The sequence below is a fragment of the Panthera onca genome, chromosome B1 (genome assembly GCF_046562875.1).
Source record: "Panthera onca isolate mPanOnc1 chromosome B1, mPanOnc1 haplotype 2, whole genome shotgun sequence".
Lineage (NCBI taxonomy): Eukaryota > Metazoa > Chordata > Mammalia > Carnivora > Felidae > Panthera > Panthera onca.
In genome coordinates, this window is record NC_138342.1 from 14,253,330 (window position 1) to 14,267,370 (window position 14,041).

At 37.7% G+C, this 14,041-nt stretch overlaps 1 pseudogene; it reads right to left on the bottom strand.

Annotated features, from left to right (window-relative positions):
* Positions 1-6,881: 6,881 nt before the first annotated feature.
* Positions 6,882-14,041, bottom strand: part of LOC132693137 (large ribosomal subunit protein uL4 pseudogene) — a 59,200-nt pseudogene continuing 52,040 nt past the window's right edge.

Here is a 14,041-nt window from a genome sequence, read left to right on the forward strand (position 1 = left end):
TAACTTGTATCTAGTAGGGATGTAACAACATCCGAAAGAATACTGTAAACATATTTATGCTACAAAAAATTGGTTTCAACACAGAGATAAACAGTTTTCTAGAAAACTACATTTAAGATACCAATTTGAGTCAGGAAGATGTAGAGAACATAAATAAAAGAATAATCATCAAAGAAGTTGTGATAATAATGAAAATTCTCCTTCTTTCTACCTATTAACCTCAGCCCACCTAAACATTAAAGTCATCTGTCTTCTCTGCACAGATAATTTTAACAAGTAAGTTTTACCAGTCCTTTGAGGAACATATCTTCATCTTATAAAACTGTTTCAAAGAATTAAAATAGAAGGAAAGCTACTCAGTTTATTTTGTGACAATATTATAATCTTGATATTTAAACTAAATCAAAAAAGGATAATAAAATTATAGATCAGTTTCACTTAGGGATAGAGATGCAGAAACTCTAAATAAAATATAAAGAAATTGAAGTCAGCTTATGTGTGGTCTACATACATCCTCTCAGGTATATAAATGTCACATAGGAGTTATTTCAACAATGTAAGGATGGCTCTATATGAGAAGACCTAATCATGTAATTCATCATATTAACAGATTAAAAAGGCCTATTATATGACCATACGGTCAACTCAACAGATAGAGGAAAAAAACTGATAAAATTCAATAGTCAGCCACAGTTTATATGAAATATTGTATGTTATTTAAATATATAAATATTATTTATTTTAAAAACTATCAGCAAAATGGAAATGAAGGGAAACTTTCTTAAATTGGTTATTTTTTATTAAAACTTCATAGTGAACATAATACTTAATGTATTACTTTATAAGCATTCTTACTAATGCCAGGAAGAACTAAAGATGACAAATTGAGTCATTTATATTATCATTATATTAGAAACTGTATCTAGTGCAATAAATCAAAGATAGAGCTAGATTAGAGTTTGAAAAGAGTAGGACAAATATTTTTAACCATGTGATTGTTTCAATAGAAAAATTTAATAGACTCTATAAACTACCAGAAATAATAGAGTTCAGTAAACTTAATTGATGTGAGATCAGTGTGAAAACATTAATAGCCATGTTAAACACCAGAACTAACAGAGTGGAATATATAATAACATAGCACATCATAAGGTACCAAGGGATATATTTAACACAATTATGGAGAAAATTACTATATATATATATATATATATATATATATATATATATATATACACATATGTGTGTATATATATATGTATATATATATGAAAATTACTATATATATAGTAATATATATTGTAATTTATGTATTTATGTATTTATATATTTATATATTTATGTATTTATATATATATAATGTTTATTTATTTTTTGGGAGAGAGAGACAGAGCACAAGTAGTGGATGGGGAGAGAGAGAGTGAGACACAGAATCTGAAGCAGTCTCGATGCTTCACTTACAAATCTCGAGATCATCACCTGAGCTGAAGTCAGATGCTTAACCGACTTAAGCCCCACCCAGGTGCCCCACAAAATATTTTTGAAGGTCACAAAATGGATGTGAAGAAGTTGAGAGATATACTATGTTCATGGATAAAAAGATATAATGACTATATTAATCTTCCAAGGTAAAGATTCTATGAAATTTTAATTGAAATCCTGATTTTTCATGGAATTTGACAAACTCATCTTAAAAATAATATGGAAGGAGAAAGGGACAGAGTAGTTACAATTTTAGAAAAAAGATGGTACGGCTGCCTGGGTGGGGCTTAGTCCATTAAGCATCAGACTCTTGATATGGGCTCAGGTTGTGACTTCATGGTCATGGAATCAGCCCTGCATTGGGCTCTGTGCTGAGTGTGGAGTCTGTTTGGGATTCTCTCTCCCTCTCAGCGCCTCCACCACTTGTGTGCGTATGTGTGCATACATGCACACTGTCTCAAAATAAACATTTTTTTTTGAAAAGAAAAAGATGGTAAATTGCCTTACAGATAGTAAGAAATCCTTAATTTTAAAAACCATACTAATTAAGACATGTGGCATTTGTTAAGGGATAGATAAATGGACCAATAACACAGAAAAGGTCCGTGCATATATGGAAACTTGGTATATAACACAAGTGGCATTAAAAATTAGTGCAAAAAATTATTTGGCAAAAAAGTATTTGGAAAAAATAATTAAAATCACATCCCTGCCACACACCGTACACAATTTGGCTAGAGACAGGATGTGATAAGCAAATGTTCAAATATTTAGAAGAAAAAACATGTGAAAATCTGTTTGACCCTGGGTTAGGAAAAGATTTTATAAAAAAGAAACAAAAAACGCGACTATAAAGGAAAAGTAAATAAATTTGAGTGTATTAAAATGAAAATGTTTCAATTTGCAGAAGAGGAAATGTAAATGGCTAACAGGCTTAAGAAAATGAGGTTAACCTCGCTAATAATTAGAGAAATATAAAATAGAACAGTGAGACACCTTTTCACAGTTATAAAATTGAAAAAATAAAATTAAAGTTAGCTAACTTCAAAGTTTAAGGGTGATAATGGAGATATTAGCAATTCACATACCGCTCCCAGTTCAACTCACCAGTCACTCAACTCACCAGTCACTCAACTGGTGAGAGTTCAACCAATTTAGAGAGGAATTTGGCAATATTTGGTCAATTCGAAATGTGCTTTAATTTTGGAATGGGGGTAGTGAATGCTTGATGGTTCAGGGTTAGTTTCAGGTGGTTGGTGTTAGATTTCACTTTTAGAACCAGAGTGGGGAAGGAGCTCAATAAATGGGGGAAAAGATTTGGGTTGAACATTAATAGTGCAATCCATGTCTGCCCCAAAGTCCAGCAAATCCACTTTCTCCTTGCTCATCATGCACCAGGAGACACATACAGGAACATTCATAGTAGTGTGCTGATAATAGGAAAACACCAGAAGTAACTAGAATGAATAGGATAATAATTAAATAGTGATTTGTAAGTACTAGAGATAATTTATAGCATTCAGATGAATGAGAGCATATGCTTCTTTGTGGATAGAGCTCAGAAACACAAAGTAGAGTAGTTTAAAAAAGCAACCTGCAAAATGAAAAATACAAAATGACAGACATCATTTATATGAAGTTTAAAAACCTACAAAATTCTATTTTTAATGGATGCATGCACATATAATAATAGTATAAGACATGCAAAGGAAAGATAAATGAATGCAAAGTCAGGATAGTGAATACTATCCTGAGGCAGGAGGTAATGTGTTTGGATAAATGTATAAAGGGACCATTAACATCATCTGTAATGTTTTGTTCTCTAAAAAAATACGAAGCAAGTATGACATAATTCGATTAAGCTCAGGTGATGAGTAGTACATGGTGATTAATTTTTTTAAGTTTATTTATTTTGAGAGAGAGAGAGAGAGAGTGAGAGAACAAGCAGGGGAGGGGCAGAGAGAGGAAGAGACAGAATCCCAAGCAGGCTCTGTGTGCTGTACGTGGGGCTCAATCCCACCAACCATGAAATCATGACCTGAGCGAAAATCAAGAGTCGGATGCCACCCAGGCGCCCCAGTACATGGTGATTATTAAGCGATATAGGTGATGAGGAGATACATTGCTTTTCAGAAGGTTGAAGCAATGGTAGGTCAAGAAAGTGACTGAATAAAGTTTATTATTATTATTACTTAGAATAGGGAAACAATCTCTTGAACAATGAGACATTAAAGATGTACTAGAGAGGGGATAATTGATGAGTTTGTTTTAAATACTTCCCACATCCTTTATGTCTTTACTTTGATACTTCCTAGTCATCTTAAGATTGGGTCAGCTGCCAACTTCTCCAGAAAGACCCCTAGTCATCTTAAGATTTGGGTCAGCTGCCAACTTCTCCAGAAAGACCCCAGAATGAGGTGTCTCCTCTTATGGGCTCCTATGAGAACCTGTACGTACTACTTCCCTGCTGCCTTATTTTATAATTGTATGCTACATTCACGAATTTCACTTGAGGACATTGGCTATGTTTTATTTACTTTTGCATTTTCCGTACCAAGCATGGTGCTGGTATATATAGGCATTGAATAAACATTCAATTTAATAACTTAGTCTTGTTTTAGTATCTGCCATCTGTGACGTTGTAACTCAGTCAATATTGGTTGAATTTTAGGTAAGTAGATATAGAAGAAATAAGACATCTAAATGGAAATCTTTATCAGGCTTTTGGAGATGTTCAGTTTGGGACATGTAAGAGGGTGAAGGAAAGGAAGACTTGGAGGGCAAAAAGGCAAGAACCAGAATTTCAATGTGAAGAGAAATACATAATAAGTAGTAATATTTAAATGATTTGTTCATGGTCCTACAACTAGGAAATGAGGTGACCTAAATGTAAATTCACAGCTTTTCACACCCACATCTGTGCTACCAACTGCAATACTGTTTTTTTGAGTAAATGACCATGAATTTTTTTTTAAGCTCCATTCTTTAATAAAGGTTCGTTATTCGGTTTGGAATATAAGGTTAAAGAGTCAATGCTAGATCCTGTGTGAACTATATTGTGTGGTTTTGTGAGAAACAAAGTGTGAGTAGTTACTCTATTATCTTTTGGCTCCACACCCACCTGTCTGTGCTCTGTTGGGACTCTGCAATTTACGGTTCTCCTTTGCCAGCTGGATCCTTGTAAGGTCTGAACATTGGGAGACTGAGAGGGACACAGGAAGGATGGAGGGGAAAGGGACATATTTCATGCTGTTTGCCTGTTCTTAACTGTCAGCGTTGCCCCCAAAAGGCACTTTGGCTCCAGTGGTTTTTTCAGCAATCCCAGAAGCAGCCTCAGTCATACCTCGCAGAGGTCCTGGTGCCAGTGGACATGACTCCTTCCTCAGAGACTAAGCTCCAACTCCTCTGTGTCCCTCCTCTGTGTTCCTGGCAGGCAGTGCCCCCTTAGAGGTCTAAGTCTCAGGCTGGCAAGCTCCTCATCCGAAGTAGCTGTTCCGAACATCAAAACTTCTTTCCTTTTATCCCCAGCCCTGTGGTTATTACCATGTGCTCTTCCTCAGTGTTTCCTTTTTGCGTCTTTAATCCCCCAAACTGTTTAACCAATTCCCTGTATTAAAGTCTCTTTGTTGAAGTATCGAGGGTCGTGTTTATTTTCCTTCTGGACCCTTGCCAATATAAATCACTTGTTGGGTTTTCTCTCTCATTTTACATTTGGAGAAACTGAGGCTCAGGGAAATTAAGCAAGCTGCCCAAAGTAGAATTGTAGAGAAACTTTTAAAACTCTGATATATATCATTCCAGATTCCGTCTTCTGCTTACTGTCTCATACGATCTTTCTTAAGTATATGCTGCTCTTCCTTTCCAATCTTGTTTTTCTCTTCACTGTGAAACTCTCATACTCTAGATATTAATTAATTTGCTTCCAAATATCTTTCTTAAACTCCAAGAATTTTCAAGCAAGTTTGTGTGAATTTTCAGTCTTTCTGTAGAACTGGAAGGAAGGTTTTATAATAATGAAGTTCTGGGAGGAAGCCAAAGTAAAACAAACCCAGGTCTTGAAATTACATTTGTCACTTTTGGTGAGGAGAGAGTGGAGCTAAGTGTGAGGGGCTGGCAGAGCCATGCCTTCATCTTAAACACCAGCTGCCGTTATTGAAGATCTGTGAAGCGCCAGGCATGGGAACACCTGCTTTACGTACTTGATCTCGTTTACTAACATGGTACAAGGTAAGTGTGGCAGAATTGCAGCATACAATCCTACATGCATTTAACTTAGGTGCATTTAAACTTGCATGGGAGAAGGAGAGGAAGACAAAGTGGCAGAGGAGGAAGAGAAGGAGGAGGGAAAGGAAGGAGTTTGCATAGTGTATATTTCAATAGTGGATTCAATTTTGGTTAGCTTTCTACTAATCAGTATTTGGCTTAGAGTAACCCAAAATGGACACATGAAACCGTTACTCTCTGAAATGTCCTCTGTTTCAAATGCTTCTCATTTGAGGAGCGTCAGCTATGCTGAGTGCAATTCTGATGTTTAAACGGTTCCCATTGAACACACCCCTCAACTGCGAGCCAACGGCTTCATCTGGACTTTGAATGAAGAAGCAGACACCTCTTTTGACCCTGGGAAAGAAACCGGCTCTGCTCTGCTGGCCTAAATGAAGTATATAGTGGCACATGGACTCCAAAGTAGCAGCCTTCCTAGAGATTTAAAAAAAAAATCTATCTGACTTTTGCCTGACAGTCTGACTAGAGTCAAACTGCTGAAGGTGCCCCATGAGTATTGTTTTCTGTAATCCTGAACTGCTGGAACTGATGCCCAGAAAGGGAACAGATCCCCTTCCCCGAAGTCGCACAGGGAGTAGCGGCTGATTTGGGCTGAGAGCGGGATTCGAGCCCATTTCCCTCCCTCCAAAGCTCTGTTCTTCTCTGTATCTGCTGCCTCGTGCAGACTATAGAACAAAGGTTGACAGGTGTACTTTGGCTGCCAGAGAGGGGAGAAACCATGCCCAGGTTTCCCCAGGGTCTGCTAGCACCAAGGTGCTGAAATGACCTAACAAAGCTGGATTCAAAACCAACATCACTCATGTAAAACTCTGAATTTTAATCTTTGCAAAACCAATCAATTTCCTTAGATAACGCTATTCCCTTGATGGAATATCTTCTAAGGACATGTTTCTCTTCCCTTAGGGAGGATAGTGAATCCCCTAGAAGTAAAATCGGCATATTTGTCACTTGAAATGACCTGGTGACTTAGAATAACAGTGCTTATTTTTGCAATTTGTCTTTCCCTTGCCTTCACCATGGTCATCTGGGTTTAATATCCTGGGTGCTGGGAAATGAAAGGCAGTGTGTATTTTTCCTTGATATTTTTGAATTTGAATTTCCTGCTGTGAGTGCTCTTACTGCTCAGTTGAAATTAGAGCAGGATGAACTTCTTGAACTGTCACCAACTTGGCCACAGGCTGACTCCAGGACCCTGCAGGGAAAGTTCCCTGAAGGGACAGCATGAAATGTCTCTGCAGGAGAGATTAAATGGTTTAATAATGTCCTATTAAACCCACAGCTTTCGAAGAAAACTGAGCCTTTCAATACCACTAGTCACTCTAAAGCTCCTATTTAAGTGATTTTAATCTCAGATAAAGTTTTTACTATTAGAAAAGAAGACACTGGCAGCATTATCATTTTTTAGGCTTTTTGGAGTATGGGATGCTGAACTTTTGTCAAATTCTTACAAAGCATGTTACAGTGGTTGCCTATGTGTATAGGAGGAGAAAGGAGTTGGTGTTGGTGAACAAACAGGTATAAATCATAATAAGGGGTGAATCCAGCACCAATGATAACAATATGCCATGAACTGAGAAGTTGGATTGCTTCACCTCTGTTCATAAATTAAAGGAAGACACAGAACAAAATGAAAGAAAACAACAAAGCAGATACCACCAGAATAGAGCATATCTGCATTGTTTCCATTCCCAGTGAACAAATGAAGTTTCAAAATTAAGTGTGTAATTCTATCAGGGAATCAGCAGAGAGATTCCAAGTCGATTTTTGATGTTCCTTATTCCCACTGTCTTAGAGTGACTGGGTATCACAGTCTTCTTTAAACTACCATTTTTGTTCTTACTTTAGCCATATTCTTTCTTAAAAATAAAAACTTTTAATTTATTTTTTTAATAAACTTTTAGTTTTAGAGTAGTTTTAGATTACAGAAGAATTTCAAACATAGTAAAGAGTGTTCCCATATGCTGTACCCTGGTTCTCCTACTATCAACAGTTTAGGTTGTTTGTCCATACTTCATTCCTATTTCCATACATTTTACCTCATGTCCTCTTCTGTTCCAGTATCTCATCCAGGATCCCACATTACATTTTGTTGTCGTGTCTCCTTAGGCTCGTCTTAGCTGTGACAATTTCTCAACCCTTTTTAAAAATTTTCCTTTTGATGACCTTGGCAGTTTTGAGGGATACCTGTTGGGTATTTTGTATAATGTCCCTCAACTGGAATTTGTCTGATGTTTTCCTCATGATTAGATTGGGATTATGTGAATTTTAAAGTAAGATCACAGAAGTAAAGGGCCATTTTTACCACCTCTTTATCTCTCTATATTGATCTCTGTCTGTATATATGTGCATATATATGTGTGTGTGGAGGCATACCTTGTTTTATTGCACTTTGCTTCATTGTGCTTTGTAGATATTGTGTTTTTTATTGTTGTTGTTGTTGTTGTTTTTACAAATTAGGACTGTGGCAACTCTGTGTTGAACAAGTCTTTTGGCACCATTTTCCCAATAGCATTTGCTTACTTTGTGCTTCTGTGTCACATTTTGGTAATTCTTGTAGTATTTCAAACTTTTTCATTATTATTACATCTGTTACAGTGATCTATGACCAATGATTATTATTCACTAAAAGCTGAAATGATGGTTAGCATTTTTTAGCAATAAGGTATACTTTAATTAAGGTATATACATTTTTTAGACACAATGCTATTGCACATTTAATAGACTATAGTATAGTGTAAACACAACTTTTATATGCATTGGGAAACCAAAAAAAAATTGACTCACCTTATTGAGATTATTGAAATACTTTATTGATACGGTCTGAAACCAAACCTGCGATATCTCTGAGGCATGCTTTTATATATATATATATATATATATATATATATATATATATATATATATATATGATTATGTCTGTATCTATCTGTCTATATAGTTACAAATAGATACCTTTGCTCACTCTATCTATCTACCCACCTACCTACCTAGGGAAGAGCCAGATTTTAAGGAATTGGCTTTTACTATTGTGGAGATAAAAGTCCAAAATCTTCAGGGCAGGCCGGCAGGCTGGAGACCGAGGGTTGAGCTGTAGTCTGAGTTAAAAGGCATTCTGCCCACAGAATTCTTTTCTGCTGAGGGGAAGTCAGTCTTTTTTATGTTAAGGCATTCAATTGATTGGATGAGGCCCACCACAGTTTCCAGCATAAGCTTCTTTACTCAAGAGTCCACTGGTTTAAATGTTAATCTCATTGACAATAACCTTCACAGAAATGTCCAGAATAATATTGACTAAATACCTGGGCACTGTGGCCCAGCCAATTTGAAGCATAAAATTAACTATCAGAAGCAGACTCATGAAAAGATGATAATAATTTCCTCTTGTAGCCCTTCTCCAACCACAGACTTGTATTATAAGGGCCCAAGGGAGAATTCATAGGGCTTTGTTTCCATTAAGAAATAGAGTTTGATTTTTTGATGAGGAGCAGGGGGGTGGTCTAAAGATAGAGAGTTGAAAGTTACCTGAGTTTAGAAGTAGAGCAATGTGTTCCCCAAGACTGAGGATTTGAACACCTCACAGTTTCTCAGTGTGGCAAGAGTCTATGCCTCACTCCCATGAAGCTCCTGGAGGTGGTCAGATGGAGTGAGAAGGTTGTGTGGGCTGGAAATAAGATATCTGGTAAACACTGAAAGAATAGACTGTCACCCTTCTGGTGGAGCACAAGAACATGGACACTGAGTACCTCAACTGCAGTCAGGATGGATTGAAAGCCAGAGGCTTGTTTTTACTTTCTAGATGCCATTCAAATATCTTATAATTATTGTTGAAACTTGGGGAGCCTGGGTGGCTCAGTCAGGTAAGTGTCCGACTTCAGCTCAGGTCATGATCTCGCATTTGTGGTTTTGAGCCCTGCATCAGGCTCTGTGCTGACAGCTCAGAGCCTGGAGCTTGTTTCATTTTCTGTGTCTCCTTCTCTTTCTGCCCCTCCCCTGCTCACGCTGTGTCTCTCTATGTCTCTCAAAACAAAACAAAACAAAACAAAACAAAACAAAACAAACCCCACAATTCTTGTTGAATCTCAGGAGGGAAGAAGGTAGTGAAATAGGAAAAATGATTGCAATTGCCTTTCTTGGTACCCTGATGAATGAACCTCAGGTTAAGCAGGATAGCTATAATTCAGAATAAGTAATGGGCTGTGCTTTGTATCTCAATGTATGGAGCAAACCATTCCATTATAATAACTTTAATCTTTATAATTTTTCTCAGTGGTTTTTAATGACTAATTTCTATTGAAATAATATTGAATTTTTAAAACATAAGGAATTTGAGAAATTCTCATATGCAAAAGACCTTTCTTCAGTGATGAGAAACATGACTTGATCAGTCACAGAGTAAAGAGCAAAGGCAAGACTACCACTCAGGCGTCCTAGTCCTCTGTTGATGCTTTCCCTCTATTTCGCTGTCAGAAATCTGGTACTTTATACTATATAGCTCAATTATTTCATTATTTAATATAAACTAGTTTTTCACTTTTAGAAACTGTTATGGACTGAATAGTGCTTCTTCAGAATTCATATATTGAAGCCCTAACCCCCAAAGTGACTATATTTGGAGACAGGGCTTTTAAAGAGTTAATTAAGGTCAAATGCAGTCATAATGGTGCAGCCCTAATTCAATAACACTTATGTTTTTATAAAATAAAAAGGAAACGTTAGGGACATGCACACCCAGAAAAAGCCAAGTAAGGACACAGCAAGAAGGCAAGAAGCTTGCAAGCCACGAGAAGACACCTCAGGAGAAACCAAACCACAGTGCCAACACTGTGATCTTGGACTTCCAGCCTCCAAAACTATGAGAAATAAATTTCTATTGATTAAACTACCAATCCTGTGAGGATTTTTATGGAAGTCCTAGCAAACTAATACAGAAAACATTTTCTGTATCACATTTATTTTAAAGAAAATTTGATTAAAGAGAAAAAAAATCACCCATAAACCCATCACCACAGAACAGTGTTTCCTCTTTGCACGTTCCCTTCTAGTGATGTGAAAAGTTGGGGTCCAGGAGCAAACAGTCAAGAAAGAATTCTTGAGATGTCTTCAGTGAAAAGAAAAGGTGGTTTTATTAAAGTACAGGGACAGGACATGTGGACAGAAAGACTGCACTGGGATTGTGAAGAGTGACTGATTATATACTTTCAAGTTGGGGGAAGAGGTTAGGGATAGCATGAGTCTCTAAGAAATTTGGAAGCAAGGTTTCCAGGACCTGAGAGGTCATTTACTACTGTTCAGTAAAACCTTAGTCTTGAGACCCTTCAGATGTGTATCAGTAAGCTATATGTTTAGAGGATGATTGATAACATGTATCTTGGGGGCGTAGAGATAAAGGAAGTTTCCAAAGGGATTTTCATAAGTGAAAGGAGACTATCAGGATCCTGGAGGTCTGGCTATTGGCTTTCTGCCTCTAGCAAAGTATTAACATTGAGGCAGCTTAGTTCCTGGAGGATGGTCACCCTTTCTGTCTTAAATTCTTGTCAATGGGCTGTAATGGAAATTTAGATTTTTTCTATATTTCTTTTGCCTTTGTTCTCCATATCATTAGTAGTTTCTGGGAATACCTATTTTATAGATAATTTACTTCTAAAACTATTTATTTGTGCGAGACAATGATCTCCTCAAGGGCCTCCTTAAAATATTTTTGTTCTTCCAGCTGTATTGTTTTGTTAGTTTCTGCTCATGTTCCATGTTCTGTTCAATCTTCTCTGGATTTTTGGGGAGTGTCATTTGCCCCCCAACTTGCTATTTGGGGCTAAGGTCCAGCATACTAAGGTGTATAAGTAGCAGTAGTCCCACTGTTCTGGGCCATCTAGGCACTGTTCTGGGCAGTCCAGGACCTCTGTCAATAATCGGAAGGAAGTTTCTCTCTTTCCTGGTTCTTCATGTGCACGAGCTAAAATCTCAGGCACCCAGCCTAATAGCCAGAGAGAACCCAGTGTTCCAATGGTTTAGCTCCCCTGTGGCTACTGCAGGTCAAAATATGTATTTTTTTATATTCTTCAACCTAGGTGATCGTGTGAAGCTTTCCAGGACAGGACAGGAATGTGGATACTGTGATTTATAGTAAGAAAGATATATTTGCTCTTTGTTCCATTTCTGGCACAGAGTTCCTAAAACCCTTGGAATATCCTAATGACAGCAAGACAGTGATAAAGGTATCTTTTGTTATGTTAATGAGGTGACTTTCAGACCCAGAAGGGGACTGGTTGCCAGGAGAACCAATCTTGTGATTGGAGGGTATAGGTTCATAAACTTGGGGGCTTACCTGGGTGAAATCTGAAACTGGCATCTGTTTGTGGAGGACAGGGAGAGACTGAAGAAAGATGCAGGCCACCCAGAGTGGTAGGTAGCAGGGAACTTACATAGGAGGCAGTAAGATGTATTGTCATGAGTGGCAGTAAGATGAGTAGATCTCTGCACCTATCCACCAGAATCTTAAAAGCTTATAAAGAGACCTTAAATGGATTCAGCCATGTATATCACATGGAGGTGTTCTCCACCCCACATCACTATCTCAATGCTATGTCCTTGAAAACAGTGAGGGAATGGGGGACTGCACATCCATTTCAAGGACAAGGGAGGGGCTGAGGAACCTCTGATTGCTCTCTTCAGCTCTCAGGCCAGTTGGCAGGTTACATCCTCTCAATGACTTCTGGCAGAGGAGGTTGGGCACTCTCATTCCCACCCCCCCCCCCCCCCCCGATTTCCAGGGAGGGAAGAGGGGCTAGAAGTTGAATCAATTGCCAGTGGCCAATGATTTAATCATTCACAGCTATGTAATGAAGCTTCCATAAAAACCTAAAAGGACCTGGTTCAGAGCTTCTGGGTTGGTGAACACATAGAGGTACTTACTGGGAGAGTGGTGCACTCAGAGAGGGCATGAAAGCTGTATGTCCCTTCCCACATACCTTGCTATACACACCTCTTCCATTTGGCTGTTCCTGAGTTATATCCTTTTACAGAAAACCTGGTGCTCTAGTAAGTAAAATGTTTTTCTGAGTTCTGTGAGCCACTCTAGCAAATTAATCAAACCCAAGGAGGGCATCTGGGAATGTCTGATTTATAGCCAGTCAGTGACAAGTACAAGTAACAGCCTGGGCTTGTGACTGGTGTCTGTGTTCAAGGAGGGGGCTGTTGGAACTTCCACGCTATAGCTGGTTTGTCAGAAGCATAGGTAATAATCTGGGCTTGGTTCTGACATCTGAGGTTGGTGGGGGTGGATCTGGGGGAGGTCTTGTAGGACTGAGCCCTTAACCTGTGGTATCTGATGCTACCTCTGGATAGACCATGTCAGAATTGAGTTGAACTGTAGGACACCCAGCTGGTGTCCAGAGTATTGCTTGTTGGTATGGGAGAACCCCCTTCCCCCATTGGGCCCAGGAACCTATAAAGAGAATGGGAAAGACATTTCAGGCTGGGGAAAATATATGAGCAAAGGTAGGAAAAAATCAAAGATATCCCCGGAATATGGAATAAATTAATCTGGCTATAACCAAGGCCCATATACTCATAAAATCACAACCCATCTGTTCTACAAAATATATCATAAGGAACAGCTACTTTGAAAAATCCTTGCATATTACCTAATTATAACTATATAAGTACACATAAATTATATACACATACATAAATACACATAAGTTTATATTATATATTAAAGTGTCCATAAAATTCTTGTGAAGTTTGAATTTGTAATAAATTTGTTTCTACATAGGATGTGAGCAATCTGCAAAATGAGACAGAGGGTTTATTCAGATTTAAAATATCGAATGTTAATATATAACAAGTCTACCACCATATTGGATACAATTGGAAAGAGCCATTATTATACATAGGGCTTATTACCTAGAAAATGGAATAAAGATATTAAAACAAGTTAAGAGTTTATTTAAATCTTGAATAATTATCCTCTGTTCTATTTTGCAAATTGCTTTATGTTATATAATTGCTTTATATTTATTTATGTAAATAAATCACAGACATGATTTATTTTCTATTCAGACTGAGCTAGGACTTTATGTACACCTTGTACTTGTAGGGCGTGCGTGTGCGCGCGCGCACACACACACACACACACACACACACACACCATTAGTTCTCAAACTTGAGTGTGCACCAGAATTACGTAGCTGGCTTGTTAGGGACACAGATTGCTGAGTCCCATCTAAGAGATTCTGATTTAGTTGACCTTGGGTATGATCTAAGAATTTATCTTTCT